Below are 504 nucleotides of genomic sequence, written 5' to 3'. Positions count from 1 at the left end.
TGTGTGTATGTTATTACAGGTGTATGTACATGTGTGTGTGTGTGTTATTACAGGTGTATGTATGTGTGTGTATATTATTACAGGTGTATGTATGTGTGTGTATATTATTACAGGTGTATGTATGTGTGTGTATGTTATTACAGGTGTATGTACGTGTGTGTATGTTATTACAGGTGTATGTACGTGTGTGTGTATTATTACAGGTGTATGTACGTGTGTATGTTATTACAGGTGTATGTACATGTGTGTGTATTATTACAGGTGTATATACATGTGTGTATATTATTACAGGTGTATGTAATACTATGTATGTGTGTGTGTATTATTACAGGTGTATGTACATGTGTGTATATTATTACAGGTGTATGTATGTGTGTGTGTATTATTACAGGTGTATGTACATGTGTGTATATTATTACAGGTGTATGTACATGTGTGTGTATTATTACAGGTGTATGTACATGTGTGTATATTATTACAGGTGTATGTACATGTGTGTGTATT

The sequence above is a fragment of the Priapulus caudatus genome, unplaced genomic scaffold (assembly GCF_000485595.1).
Source record: "Priapulus caudatus unplaced genomic scaffold, Priapulus_caudatus-5.0.1 Scaffold945, whole genome shotgun sequence".
NCBI classification, from domain to species: Eukaryota; Metazoa; Priapulida; class Priapulimorpha; order Priapulimorphida; family Priapulidae; genus Priapulus; species Priapulus caudatus.
Note: the sequence above shows the minus strand (reverse complement) of the source record.